Source organism: Antechinus flavipes, chromosome 4 (genome assembly GCF_016432865.1).
Source record: "Antechinus flavipes isolate AdamAnt ecotype Samford, QLD, Australia chromosome 4, AdamAnt_v2, whole genome shotgun sequence".
NCBI classification, from domain to species: Eukaryota; Metazoa; Chordata; class Mammalia; order Dasyuromorphia; family Dasyuridae; genus Antechinus; species Antechinus flavipes.
Window position 1 is genome coordinate 465,660,497 of NC_067401.1, and position 12,718 is coordinate 465,673,214.

Below are 12,718 nucleotides of genomic sequence, written 5' to 3' on the forward strand. Positions count from 1 at the left end.
CATGGGCCTGCAGCCTGGTCTGAGAGGGAAGCACTGGTAGGTAGGGCCAGGGGACATGGCTCTTAGGGAGAAACACCATCTGATAGCTTTGGGGCTAAATCTGGGTCTCTCGGAAATTTCCTTAAGACACCGGAATATTAACCAGAATTAGGGGAGGATTTGGGGGGGAGGGGGGCTTTGAGTCGGCAGCAGCTGGCCTGAAGTCAGGATGACTTATTTTTCTCAGTTCAAATCTGGCCTCAGACGCTAATAAGCGCGTCCCTGGGCAAGTCACTTCATCCTGTTTGCCTCAGTTTCCGCATCTGTAAAATGATCTTGAGAAGGAAATGACAAATCACTTCAATACCTTTGCTTAAAAAAAAAAAAAAATCCCTCACGTAGAGCTAGATTCAACCGGAAAAGGACTGAACAACAGGGGGAAGGCAGTGTGGGGGAGGGAGCCGGTGTGTGCGCGCCTAAGGGGGTGTTTCAGTTTAAGCAGAGAGGGGGGAGGGGGAAGAAGGCTGGAGGACTTGAGGGTGAAGCCGTAAGTGGGAGGAGGGGGGGGATGGTGGGGGAGTAGGGAAAAGGAGAAGGGGGAGGGGCGAGGAATGGAACGTTCCCCTGGGAAAGGGGCCGGGCGTGTCTCAAGTTCAACTGCAGCCCCTCCGAACTTCTCGGAGGAAACCCGGCGGCCCGGCCTAGGTCGGGTCACATTTCAGCCTGGCTCCACCCGCCCGGGCTGATCCCCCCACGGCCCCGACGCCTCCCGGCCCACGATAAAACAAAGTCGTTAGTGTGCGCGCGCCACAGCCTACCGAGGCCGCTCCCCAAAGTAGCCCCCGCCCCCCGAATTTTCTCCAAATTGCCCAAGTGCTGGGGACCCACGGGGGGGGCAGGTGTGTCTCCCAGAGACAGAGGCAGTGAGAGAGGACGTCTGCGTGTCCCTTGAACACCCCCTCCTGTGCTTGTGTGTGTGCAGCCTCAGTTTCCTTCTCTGTCAACCTAAAAGGTTGGACGGGATGACGTCTGAAGTCCCTCCCAATTCTCAGTCTAAGATCGCGGGTCTGGGCGCTCTCTGCGTGTATGTCCCTGGGCTTGTCACCTTTAAGAACTGCTTTTGGATGCGGAAAGGGCGCGAGCTCCGTTATGGGACGTCTGTCTGTGTGTCTGTATCTCTCTCCTGCTCTCCAACCTCCGCCCTGTGGGTCTCTTCTCTTCTTTCTCAGAGAACAGGAGAGATCCCCGCCTGGGCTCTGCTCCCTTCGGCCCTCACCCGGCCCGCGCAGCCGGCCCCGCTCGGGAAGGGCTTAGACGCGGTCCACAAAGCGGGGAGGGGGCTTAGCCTCTAAGTGTGACCCCTGTGAGCTCGGGGAAGCCCCGGATGTCTCCCGTGGGGGCGCAGAATCACTGACTCGGAGCCGGAGGCGGCTCCGGGCCCGTGCCCTCCCTGCCTCTCCAAGGGCTCGGACAGGTGGGGAAGCGCTTCCCTGGATGGGAACAGCCCCCGGGCCTCTGAAAGGAGGGTTCCAGGGGGGAAGGCTCTCTCTTGGGAGCCACTTTCCCAGGGCTCTGTGCGCGCTCCCCGAGTCCCACACCGCCGGGGAAGCCGGCTAGTGACATCTGGAAAATCCCACCCGAAAAGTCACTCTCTCAAAGAAAGAGCTCAGTCCTCTGTGACCGTCCCCACCCGCGCCTTCCCCTTTTACCCGCGGAACAAGGTTAGACACTAGAGGGCGCTGTTTTAATGTCCTACCGCCTTGGACTCGGGAGCTAGGGGAAATTCGAGGTGCCTCGTAGGAAGTCTATTGTTGAGACGTCAACGAAAAGAAAAACCATTCCGGGGAGGGGCCTCAAGCCCCCCTTCTCCAACATGCCCGCACACCCCGTGGGACTCTGGGGCTTGTCTCCTTGGGGTAAGTCCTTCCAGCCCGAGGATTACTACACCCTTGGCCTCCGGAGCCTAATAAAGCTTGGAACAAACCCTTCATCCCTTTTCCTCATTAGTACCACGGGGACGGCTCCCCTACAATGTCGGTAACAAGAGCTGGACCTGGGCCGGACCTCAGAGGCCACGGGGGGTCCAAGGCCCGTTAGGTCCCAGGAGGGGACGTGACCCGAGAATTTCAGGATCACATCCATAGAAAGTTGCAGAACCGTGAGTGCAATCAGGTTCTCCACATCCCCAAATCACCCTTCCTTCCACCACACGAGACACGGAGATCATCTAGGACACTTAATGTGAAACAACTGCTAAATTCTAACAGCCCCGAATAAAAAGCAGCTGTCAATGTTCAGTCGTATCCAACTCAAACAGAGACTTAAATTTTGCCTAAGGATCCTCGAACCGGCTTAGAAAACCACATAGTAACACTATCTATGTTTTATTATATTTATACATTTATTAATAAATTATTAAAATTTATTTATATGATCCACAAAATATATATTTTTATTTATTTTGTTAAATTAATTTTGTTATTTCATTAAATTTCCCAGTTACATTTTAATCTGGTGGCAGAATCAGTTCCGAATGTTGTTGGCTCCCTACAGCATCTTTGCCGCCTTTGGTGTAGTCAAAGTGGGAGGGTTCATGTCTTGCCTCAGATAAAGCTGGCTATATGATCCAAAGACACTCATGTATTTTTCTGGGCTCCAGGAGTCTCCAGGACGCTATGAATTTTGGGAATTCCTCACATGATGAAGTCACTGGTCTTAAAACTGTCCTTGTTCTCATTATTGGGATTGAAGTTGGAGTTGACAAAGTGTTTAATTTTCAATTCGTTAATTAACATTTCTTAAGCTCCTTCTATATACCAGGCATTGGACTAGATGCAAAATTATTTTTAAAAAATGAAGAATCTGGCTTATGAACTTGAATTCTAATAGATGGATGTCTATAAAGTACATACAAGTAAACTCAAGGAGAAGATACCAGCCCCTGAGAGAAGCAGGAATAGTTTTATGTAGTTTCACTTGACCTGAAGCCAAGGAAGAAACCAGGAACTCTTAGAGTCAGAAATGACGAGGAAAGCCAAGGCAGATTGGGGGCAGACTAAAGGAGAGAGTACAGTGTGTGACCTACATTCAGATCTCACCTCTGATGCTTGCTAGTTGTTTGAGTCTAGGGAAATAACTCCGCTTCTTGAAACTCTCCTAGGATCCATCTAGGAATCCGAGGAGTGGGTTGCAGTGTGGATAAGGGGAAGGAATTTCTACACCAGGAGTTCCCACTTCAGCCCAAATCATCCATCCTTCCTGTCTTATCAGGAGTGGAAATCTCTTTCCCCCTTGTGCCTGACCAGTAGAGAGAATGTCATGGCCCTGGGAGGAATCCTCCAGCAGATCAGGAGTAGGATCCTTCCTAATTGAGAACACGACCCCTCCTCCATTACTGTACTAGAGGAACATTGTTCCTATTGTTAGATTGTTAAGAACTAATTACACCCTCTCCCTCTGGTGTAGAATACTTGAAAATGGCTAAACGCGGGTCTTCAGTGAAAATGAAGCTTGACAGTATACACCTGTGACTAAACTGTGCTGGGCACTGTGACTTTGCCTCATTAGAGTGATGACTTGGGTCGAGAATGGGAGTCAGAGAGAGAAAGCCACTCTAGCACGTGCCTGTTGATCTGCATAAACTCCTGTGTACCAGATGGCAAAATATAATGACATCTTAAACAGCTAATTGCCTAAACCTTGTAATGCAGATAATTGCCCAACCAAAGTAGGAGTTAATAGTTTCCCACTGTATTGCCTGGCTTGAGATGAATCCTTAAGGAAAGTTGTGACAATCCTAATGCAGGAAAGTTCACCAAGCAGTAATTAAAAATGAGCCTGTAAATCATTTGACTTTCAAAGCCTTAATTACAGGCAGAGGAACTAACTGCTTTGGAGAGATCCAAAATTTATGGATGGTTACATGATATCATTTAAGACCAGTATTTCATCAGTGGCCTCTTGGAAGCATATTCTAGGAAACGGATGATGGAGATAAATTTCGTCGCGTCCTGAAAATACCTTCACGTGGAAGAACTTAGTGGTCTTTTGGAGGGAGATGGGACAAGAGGGAGACTCGTGGTCATCTCCAAGACTGATAGTAATGTTTTTCCCTCTCTTTTCACTTATTTTTATTTATCTCTTTAAAAATCTATACAAATCCTCTCTTGTTATAAAAGAAGATTTGATTCAAGCCTAATTGGTAAACTGACTACAAGTGTCAAGTATTCCCTATCTGTAGATCTTCACCCATCACTAAAATGAGTTTCCTTCCTCTATCTATTACAAGGGGGTTAGATATAGTTGAGGAACTGGAAGGGACTCAGAGTCCCTACAAAAGGAAGGTGGAAGGAAAGAAGCATTATTAAATATCTACTGTGAACCAGGCAGTATATACTAAATGCTTTAGAAATATTGTCTTATTTGATCCTCCCAACGACCCTTGGAGGTCAGTGCTAAATCTATTATCCTGTTTTACAGGTGATGAAAGAGAGGCAGACAAAATTTAAATGACTTTCCCGGGCTTACGCTGCTAATAATTTTCTGAGGCAGGATTTGAACTGGGGTCTTCCTGATTCCAGGCTTAGCTCTCTTCGAATCCACTTATTTTACATATGAAGAAACTAACAGGTCCAGGGAAGAAAAATGAACTTATTTCCTTGTTTTTGCTCTGCACCTCCTATTCACTTATAGATTTTGATCTGGAAGGGACTTCGGGGGTTACATAATCTAACTGCCTCATTTTACAGATTAGAAAATCAAGTCCTATTAGAGTTTAAGAAACTGTCCAGCTTTGCACAAATAGGAAATGAAGGATATAGGATTTGAACCCAGAACCTTTGACTTCAGATCCAGCATTATTTACCTGTAACAACAACTGCTATTCCTCATAATAGTAATTAATATTAACAAATATTAACAAAGCCAATAGTAGTTCTTTAATATTTTAGGGGTTTTAATCTGGAAAAACATATATTTACAAAGTGCTTATTTAACGCTTGGTAAAATCAGTCCAATAGTCCAAGTCATTGATCCAATGATTTAGATAAAGTATAGCCTCTCTCAAATTTGGCTCAATTCAATTTAACCTAACATATATTTACTAGGTACCTACTCTGTGCCAGTAACTGTGAAGGATACCGAGGATAGATGTTTCTGTCCCTAAGGAGCTTAAATTTTGGTGGGGATACAAATCTGCTAATACCGTAGACTATCTTATCAAGAGTTTAAGTGATTGATAGAATAGGGCAGAGCAAAGATAACGATAGTTCTCCTCGGATACAAAATGCAAATTGCACAGACTCAGGACTTGGTCGACCATGTTGGGGAAAAAATCTGAGGGGTTTTGTTGATCACAAGCTAAATAAGCAAATGACTGTGCAAAGCTCTGGGTCATCTTTGATTCTTCCCTGTCTCTTGCTTCCTAAATCTGATACGTTGCCAAGTCTTGTAGATTCTCTCTGCACAGTATCTCTCACATCTCAGTTTTACTAGTTTTAATTCAGTTCTTTTCAGCGAGCACTTATTGAGCACCTGCTCTTTTCCTAAAACTGTGCCTGGCTCTTTCTTTAGGATTAGAAGGGACCTCAGAGATCATTTAAGCCAAATGACTCATTTTATAAATGAGGAAACTGTGGTACAGGGAGCCCAGGCCATTGACTGAGTCATGTGGCTCCTCGGTTTTCATCAGAGATTCTGTTCCCACTGCCATCATCCTAGGCCATAATGAAATGACATTCATTTTTATCAATGAAGCCCCTGGGTCTCAATTTCCCCCATTGAAAAATGAAGTGATTGTCATAGATGGCCTCGTAGATCCCTTTCAGCTATAAATTTATAAATATATGACTTTTAGAATTCTTTTTTGGGGAGGATTCTTTCCCATCCCCCTTCCAAATTGTAATAAAAGTAACAAAAGGACAAAACTAGAAGTAATGGATAGAAGTTGCCAAGAGGTATATGGAGACTTATGAAAAACCCAACAACCTCCCAACAGCCAGAGCTGTCTAAAACTGAAATTTTGGAAAAGAGTGAGACTGAAAGTCTCTAAGCAGAGCTTTTTTGTCTATTGGTTAGCTGTGTTGTAGAGGGGACTCCCGATTGAGTAGGAATTAGACTCTTTGACCTTGGAAGTTCTCTATGTTTTCCTTATGTCCCCAGAGCCTGGCAGTGAGTTGCCCATAGTTCTTTATAAATAGGGATGTTATAAAAAGCTTCTTTGAAAATCATGGAGTGGTGGTGGATGGGTCTAAGCTGGGTTGGATCCTGAATTCCCATTCTTCTTGGATAGCCTGTAATTCTACGGCATGGTTGTTGATTTCAAATACTTATTGACTGATGAAGAAGAACCTTTCGGTCTGTTGAGGGTTAATGCCTTCAAGGGCCGGGTCTGCATGAGACAAGTATCAGAGGCAATGGAGAGAACCGGGAAACAGCCTGTGACAGCTGCCTCTTTGTCTTTCTCCCAAGGAGTAAACACCGTCCAAGTTCTTGCTGCATTGCAGCAGAGCCGGGGATAATAAAAGTCCCTTGCATTTATATAGCTTTATATTTTTTTCAAGCACTTGCTCATACATTACATGTTCTGAAGACAACAAATGCTTGTTGAATACCTTATTGAGCTGACAAGCCAGGGAGGGAGGGAGGGAAGGGATGATGGCCCCATTCTACAGAGAAGTAAACTGAGACTCAGTTAATTGAGTTACCCAATCCCCCATAACTACTTCGAGCTGTCGAAAACCCGGTTTTCCAGAATTTGTGCTTTTAGATGACTTAACTTAATTTGCAATGAATATTAAAAGAAGGAATCCTGAGATTTTTTTTTTCCCTCCAGTTACTCAATTCTTTGGCGATGTCTTTGGAAATCTTTTATTATTTCAGGAATCTGACTTTATAGGACTGCATTGGCATTTTTAAGGCGAGTACTAAATAATGACTAAAGAAATTTGTGTGATGTGGCGAGTGTCTTATTAGGAGTCGGGGTTGGGGGGATAAGCCTGCAGCAGCTCAGGATGTCCCATTTTTCTTTAGCACTTAGCACAATGCTTTACTTATGGTAGACACATTAAGATGTTAATTGAAAGAATAAATGAAAGGATGAATGTGGTTGATGTGGTTGCAGTGTTGCAATTGTTCATGGAATATTGGGTGAAACCTCTCCCCTCCCTGAGCTTCAGTTTTCCCATCTGTAAGATGAGACGGGGAAGGACCAAAATCATCCTGAGAGCCCTGTCCTCTTCAGCACTGAGATTCCAGGGTCTACAGTGGGAGCTAAGAGAAATGTGGCAGTGTAGTGACTGGCCCCCCAAGGTGAGGGAGGCATGAGTGTGGTCAACATGGTGTGGAGATGCTAAGAGTAAAGAGGGACAATGGTGAGAACACTGGCTCTCTATCACTGGGTCATGGCCCCAGTCTCCTTTGTCCACCTGGACTAATGAACAAGAAAAGTGCCCTTTAATTATTGAGACTGCATCAATCTGGAATTCTGTCTCTCTCTCTTTCTCTCTCTCTCTCTCTCTCTCTCTCTCTCTCTCTCTCTCTCTCTCTCTCTCTCTCTCTCCCCCCTTCTGTATGTGTGTGTCTCTGTCTCTGTCTTTCTCTGTCCCTCTCTGTCTCTGTCTCTCTCCCTCTGTCTCTTTTTGTCTCTTTTCTCTCTCCCTCTCATTTCCCCTCTCCTTTCCCCCTTCCCTTCTCTCCTTTCCGTGTCCTTTTCTTCCTCAATACCCTCCCCCTTTCTTTCTCATTCTATCTGTTTCATCTCCCTCTGTGTCTTTCTGTATCTCTCTCATCTCTTTCCCCAAACATGAAGGGGAGGGTCAGCTGGGACAGGGATAAAAGAAAGGAGAGAGGAGGCAGTGAGGGTTTCCAGAATTCTGCAGAATGATTACAGAATCCAAAATTTCCTTAATCAGTGAGAATGGATATCAGGAGAAAACAGAAAATGGATGTCAAGTTGAAATTCAGGAGAGATAAAAGCCATTGAGTTACCAGAGGATGGAGATGGAAGAGCCTTAAAATATTACCTTTCTTCAAGGACATTCTGTATATGACTGAGGCAAAAAAAAAAAGTGTTCAGAGTCCTAGTGGATAACAATAACAAAATGAGTCAACAATGCAGTGCTCTCTCTCTCTCTCTCTCTCTCTCTCTCTCTCTCTCTCTCTCTCTCTCCCCTTCTCTTCCTCTCTCTGTCTGTTTCTGTCTTTCTGTCTATCTATCATTTCACTGGTGTTAGAAAGTTCTGAAAATCTCTTACACTGATGCAGATAAGGAATTCACCTATTAATTAACATTAGTAATCAACAAATATCTACTATGTGTCAGTTTATAGTCTTAGAGATTATCACTTGAAGGAGAGAGGGAAGAAGAAGAAAGTGAAAAGTAAAGAAAGAAAAAAGGAAGGATAGTTAAAAAAGAATGAGGGAGGAGAAGAAGGAGGAAGTTAGGAAAGGTGGAGGGAGGGAGGAAGAGAGGGAGAGAAAAAAGGGAAAACATAAGGAGGGAGTGAGGAAACGAAGGAGAATGTTGGGTTGCATAAATACAAATAGAGAATAGATTTTAAGATGACTTTTAAAATTTGAGAACAGGGGACCTTTTAACTCCTTCTCAATTTCCATCACAAAGATCACTGCCCATCTTTCCCTTGTGTCAAACTTGATTCTACTGGTCTAGTTTTAAAGTTCCCAGGATGACTTTTCTCCATCCCCTCTAACTCTGAGAATATATGAGAATATTCTAGAAGACACAAAAACCCGAAGGAATATTAGGAAGCGAAGGGGATTCAGCCCAGAGCGCGGAGACATCCTTCTTTGGGATTCTCCCATTGATTTTGCTCTTCCCAGGCTCTAGCTTAGTTAAGTAATAAGAGCTGCTATAATTACTCCCCAAGGCAGATTTGGGCCTCAAAGTTAACATGGGATATTCCTTATCTAGATATTTCTGGTTTATTAAATGAATGGAATGACTGGAATATGGGACGAGGATGTCACTGGTGTCACTATTATTGAAAAACTTTCTCTGCAACTTACTCTCGGGGCATTGTTTAGAATATTGACAGGATGACTTTCCCTGGATCACACAACTTGTGTGCATCCAAGACAGGATTTGAACTCAGGTCTCTCTCTCTGTCTATTCTGTTATTCTTTCTACTTATAAACTATTGTACAAATATTAGACATTATTATGAACAGATATGTAAATCATTTCGGTATTTTCTCAATAACTCCTAAGAAATGGAATCACTTCTACTACTAAGCCCTGTAAACAGTCAGTCAGTCATTCTGCAAATATGTGTGGCCATTTTTTTTCTGGGAAAAGAAATAAAGGAAGCTTATACTATTTCTTTTTCAGGGAGAATGGGCTTGTCAGGCAGTCTGTCAGCTAGTATTTTTAAGCGCTTATCATGTGCCAGGCATTGAATCTCAAGGATACAAAGGCAAAAAAGCAGTCCCCATTCTTACATCCCTGAGGGCCAAACCACTTGCAGTTCTTCTCTCCAAAGTGGAGCTATCCAGCATGAGGGCAGAAGCTTGGTACATAGTGCAAAAAGTCCTGTATTCAAATGTCACTTCTGACAGTACTTGAATGACCTTGGGTCTCAGTTTCTTTATTGGCAAAATGAGGGACTGGAACAAATGTGTCACTAACATCTCTGGAAGAGATAGGAGCTAATCTTTTTGTTGACCAGCTCTAATAGAAAGCTTGTTCTTATATGGAACAATGTCAGTGATATGGTACAGATGGAGATATTCTTTTCAAGTTAGTCTTGGAAAATACTTAATTTAGAAAGGAGTGGAACCCTCATTGCATGGAGGCAAGGTCCTCATTAATAAAAATTAGGAGATTTTTCAATTAGGAGAAATTGTTTTTGTTTTTTGTTTTTTGTTTTTGCCCAAGAACGCTTTATTCTTTTTCTTTAAAGAAAAGGGAGACTTTAATTAAGAGTGATGATGAACACTGATATCATTTAGAGAAGGTTTTAAGACTTAATAAAGAACTTTCCTGACAATCTCATCTGAGCTTTGGAACAATGATAGATAGCTCTTATATATATATGATTATACCCATTGTACAGATAATGAAACTGAACCTCAAAGGTCACTCAATTAAGTGTCAGAAACAGGATTCAATCATAGATGAGAATGAGAATGATGATACTAGGAAGGAACTAAATAAGTATTGATTAAGCATCTTTACTCTATTCCAGACATTGTGCAAAATATTTTACAACACATCAGTTTATCCTCCTATCCCTGAGAGGTAGCTGCTATTATTCCCCTCTTTTTACAAATGGGAAAACTGAGGCACAGAGAGGTGACATGACTATGACTTGCCCAGACTCACATAGCTAGTGTCTGAGGTGGAATTCAAACTTAGGTCTTCCTGACCAGAGTCCAACATCTATCCATTGTACCACCTTCCTTATCATAGGATCACAGAGCTGGAAGGGCCTTTGGAAACCATCTAGCCTTTCATGCTACAGATGAGGAAAATGAAGTCCACGAGAATGAATGACCTGCCCAAAGTCACCCAGGGTAAGTGTCTACATGCAAGTCCAGAATCCTATCCCATCCACTGCACCTCATGCCTCTTCCAAATAAGCAAGGATCCTACAAAGACTTTGGGTTCTTGCTATCTTCTATTACATTCTCTTCCTTCTAATAATGCTGGCTATCTGCCAACTGTCCCTGAGACAGTAATGATCTCAGCTCTCACTTTTCCAATATTACATTTTAACAAACCAAAATTTGGAAATCTGACCAGACTCTCACACTTTGACAAGCTGATCATTTACATTGACCTCCTCCTAAGTCTTTACTGGGCCATTCAGCTTTAAGACTGCTAAGAAACCTTCTAATAATAATAAATATTAACCCCCATGCAAATGGAGCTTTGCTTTCTTCTGGAGGTCTGGTAGCAAGATATTTTCCCTAAAGACAAAGTGAACTTGTTTCTTCCTCTTATATTCAAAAGGCAGGAGAATAGTGGCAGAAGCTCTGTAGAACACATTGGAAGAACTGGGAGAAAGGAACTGGGGGGAGGCGGAGGGACAAGATAACCAATTATCTTCAAGTATTTGAAGACGTAAAACATGGGGAAGGGAATTGATTGGTTTAAATTTCAAAGAGAAACTGGGAGAAATAAGAGGAAATTGCAAAAAGGCAGAGGTAAGTTTGAGGAAAGAAAACACCATCTGACGATGGTCGCTGTCCAACAGTGGGATGGGCTGTCTAGGGACATCAGTGGTTCCTTGTCACTTGAGGTCTGCAAACAAAGTTTGGATGACCATTTATGGGGGAGTTTTAGGAAGAGTCTTGTTCAGGTTGGAGTTCCCGCTGAGGATCCTTCCAACTGTGATTCTGTGACTTGAATTCCACTAGAATGTAACCTCCTTGAGGGCAGGGACTGGAAGGGAGGGTATAAGGGGGGAAGGGCAGCATCCCTTTCTACCCCCAGTACATAGGACAGTATCTGGAACTTAGTAGATGCTTCCTAAATGCTTGTTGATGGACTTAATTGAATTCCAGTCTCGAACCCTCTCCTTATTATCTAGATGATACTGGACAAATCAATTAACCTTTGAATTTCCATGTCCATGTGTCAAAGGGGAAAGCTTTAGAAAATCAAAATTCAACAGTGTATGAGCGGTATGTTTCAAGATAGAACTGTTTGCCATAGTAATTTTCTCCTGTCTCAATAATGATAAGTATTTTATTAATTTTAATTAATTTTGATACTAAAACTATCAATAAAATAAAATTATTTTTATTATTAATAATAAACTAATTAAAATTTAATGATAATTATTATATCTACATTGTGCTTTAGGGATTAGAAAGTGCTTTACAAACATTACTTCATTTGAACCTCACCATGATCTTAGGAAGTAGGTGCTAGATTTTCTAGATGAAGAAACTGAGGTTGAGAGGTTGCGACATGCCCAGAGCCACATAAATATTATCTGGGGCCCAACCGACACCCCCCTTTTATATGTTATATTAACAAGGGAACAAATTAAATGATAATATGTATAATGACTGGAGGCAGTGTGTGTGGGGGGGCTAAAGGACTGGACTTGGCACCAAGCAGGCTCGTGTTGACATCCTGCCTCCAACACATACGTGCTAGTGTCCGAGTCCAGACGTGTTACTTCATTTCTCAATAAGCCGGGAATCTCTCTGGGATGGTAAGTTGGGGGCCAGGTGCTGATTGGGAACAAAAAAGCCATAGGTCTCTTTTTCAAAAAGCACTCGGCTAGTCTATTGTTATCCTGTAAATATTAGTAATGGGTATCATGGCTATTGAAGAGTGGGAGCAGGAAGGGAGTTTGAGTAGAGACGTGGAAGGGTGGCAACAGTTATTTCAAGGCTTAGGGTCTTTGGCAGATTTTGCTAGTGAGTGCAAGTCCCCATTCAGCCAGGGGTCAAACTAGTGGCAGTGTGAGCTGCCCTGAAACATGGCTTCTCTACCAAATGGGTAGGGAAAAAAAAAGGAGTGGTGATGGAACAATTACGGCAAAGCTCATGCGTTTAACAGTGATGTCAATTTACTCTTATTTTACCCATAATTCAAATGAAATAAGTGATTTAGTCTTGCTATCCACCGCTGATTAGGAATCTGCTGACTGAGTAAGACTCTTCTCAAACATCCAAAAACAATAGCTGACATTTTGAAAGGAATAAAACGTTGATAAAGAATAGGCCCAAAATTTAAAATACAGCAATGTAGGATTACTTGCTAGGA

The 12,718-nt window shown here is 43.0% G+C and overlaps 1 long non-coding RNA gene across 4 annotated transcripts in view; it reads left to right on the forward strand.

The window, feature by feature from the left end:
- LOC127563229 (uncharacterized) overlaps positions 1-12,718 on the forward strand; it is an 80,420-nt gene that overhangs the window by 19,724 nt on the left and 47,978 nt on the right. For all 4 annotated transcript variants that reach the window (XR_007953928.1, XR_007953931.1, XR_007953930.1 and 1 more), the window contains exon 2: positions 10,406-10,509. This is a non-coding gene — a long non-coding RNA (uncharacterized LOC127563229). The remainder of the gene's footprint in view (positions 1-10,405; positions 10,510-12,718) is intronic.